Source organism: Moschus berezovskii, chromosome 12, assembly GCF_049115385.1.
Source record: "Moschus berezovskii isolate FMDL1 chromosome 12, NW_MosBer_1.0, whole genome shotgun sequence".
Classification (NCBI taxonomy): Eukaryota; Metazoa; Chordata; class Mammalia; order Artiodactyla; family Moschidae; genus Moschus; species Moschus berezovskii.
Window position 1 is genome coordinate 88858005 of NC_142471.1, and position 2419 is coordinate 88860423.

General features: G+C 50.0%; 1 non-coding gene across 1 annotated transcript; it reads right to left on the reverse strand.

The window, feature by feature from the left end:
* Window positions 1–1788: 1788 nt before the first annotated feature.
* On the reverse strand, window positions 1789–1861 carry TRNAG-GCC (transfer RNA glycine (anticodon GCC)). Its single transcript has one exon. It is a non-coding gene; the product is annotated as a tRNA-Gly (tRNA).
* Between the last annotated feature and the right edge of the window lie 558 nt (window positions 1862–2419).

Here is a 2419-nt window from a genome sequence, read left to right on the forward strand (position 1 = left end):
GTTGTCTCTCAAGAGCATCCGCCTCTGCCCCCTTTTGTCTCTGACTCAAGTTGGAGCGCCACCATCACTGAACCTGCTCAGTAGCCCTATTGTCCAGACTATAGTCACCCCATCCATCTAAGAGCCAGAGGGGGCCTTTCCAAAGTAAGGCTTAATGTCCCTCTCTTGCTTAAAGTCCCAACCTCCCAGAGAATCCACAGGGCCCCTCGTGATGTGGCTGAGACCCAGCTTCGGGGTCTCCTCCTGCTTGTTCCTCCCACACCCCGGCTTGAGCCACCAGATGTGTTGCCATAAGCAAGCCCGGCTCTCCATGACCTCAGCACCCAGGCCTTTGACTGGAGTGCCCTTCCCACCTCCTTCTTTGGTAACCTTGTTTGATATTCAGATCTTAGTTTCCCTTCAGAGAGGTCTCTTCCATCCCTGGAGAAGGGAAAGGGTACCCACTCCAGTATCCTGGCCTGGAGAATTCAATGGACTGTATGGTCCATGGGATCGGAAAGAGTCAGATGTGACTGAGCGACTTTGACTTGCCAGATCTCTGCTCCAGTTTGGGATTGGTGTTTTTCCCAAGGGCCCTCCGTTGTGCTGAGAGTCCCCTCCGGCCACAGTGACAGTCAGTGTGTGCCGGCTCACGCTGGCTTGTGAGGACCAGCGCCAGTCATGCCCCGGCTCCAAGTCCAGCGCTCTCACACGGACGGCTTGAGGTCGGCACAGTGCAGGTATTTATTATAAGTGCTGCCCATTAGGGCCTTTTTGTGTGTGTGTTTGTTCCCAGAGGACCAGTTCCCCAGCACATCTCTGGGCATGCTGCCTGCTGACCCATCTGTTCCCTCTCCAACCTGTGAGAGCCTTGGCACAGCCCCCGAGGCCCACCCGCCCTCCACCCAGTCTCTGCCCAGGGCTCGCCCACCACACGAGGTGGGTGTCCAGTGTGCTGTGGGTACCACGCCCTCCTCCCTGCTTGCTACTTGACCACACAAAAGCTAAGTGCGATGCTTTTCCGCCTCCAGATACTGAAGACCGGGAGGGGATCTGACAAAATATCCTGTTCTGGCTCCCTCCTCGTTGTATCGGTTCTGTGCTCCATCCCAGTTGCCATTAGCATGGTTCAGTTTTCCGAAGGAGACACAGTTCCAGAGAAATGTGCCCTTTAGTTTCCAAAGGAGAAAATTGAGAGTGAACATTTTTCCATCCCTCAGGGGTGAGTGGTTTGAGCAGAAACAAATGGAGTTAACACAAAGAGCATTAATTAAACAGACCATCCAAGGCCAATGCTTTCTCAAAAGGCAACGTAATTGAGTGGGTAGCAAGTAATCCTGGAAAATTGTTCTGTTTCTGTTTTTGGTTATGTTTCTTCCCTGACTTGTTGAGGGACCAGGATGAGTGCTTCATACATTCTTGAATCCTGGGAACAGCTTTCATCCTAGGCATATTGACAGATAATTGGTAAAAATAAAAAAGTAAATTCAGTTTATTTGCCTCAATAACTTAAAATATTTTTTTTAAACTTAAAGTCATGGTTTAAAGACTATAATTGGCATGGAGTTGCTTATTTATGGGGCACATACTCTGTGCTAGACAGGGCAGTGGATACAATTCAATAAGACATAGTCCTTTCTTGGAGGAACCTGTGGCCCAGTCCAATGGACGGCATATATGAGCATCTTCTATTTAAGATGTTAGCAAGTGCTTATAAAGGAGTCATAGGTAAATGAAGTCCAGGGAAGCAGTGGACTTCATTTATTTATAATTGTTTGTTTGTTTGGCTATGTGGTGTGTGGGGCCTAGTTCCCTGACCAGGGATCGAACCTGGTCCCCCTGCATTGGCAACACAGAATCTTAGCCACTGGACCACCAGGGAAGTCCCAGGTTGTGGACTTGAATCCACTGAGCATATAGTTGTTGAATGTCCCCCATGTGCCAGGCTCAGAGTGGGCTCCAGAGGTAAGGTACTGAGAGAAGGGGCTGCTGCTGCTGCTGAGTCACTTCAGTCGTGTCCGACTCTGTGTGACCCACAGACAGCAGCCCACCAGGCTCCCCCATCCCTGGGATTCTCCAGGCAAGAACACTGGAGTGGGTTGCCATTTCCTTCTCCAATGCATGAAAGTGAAAAGTGAAAGTGAAGTCACTCAGTCGTGTCCGACTCTCAGCGACCCCATGGACTGCAGCCCACCAGGCTCCTCCGTCCATGGGATTTTCTAAGCAAGAGTACTGGAGTGGGGTGCCATTGCCTTCTCTGGAGAGAAAGGGCAGGTATATAAATAATCACAAGATGGGCCAGTATTTGCTGTAATAGAGGTTTACACCCAATGTTCTAAAGAAGTAGCTTCACTAAGATTTCTGGGAATCAAGGGAGGCTGCTCATAGGAGGTGACCATCAATCTGTGATAATAGCTGCCAAGGAGAGATGCTACCATGA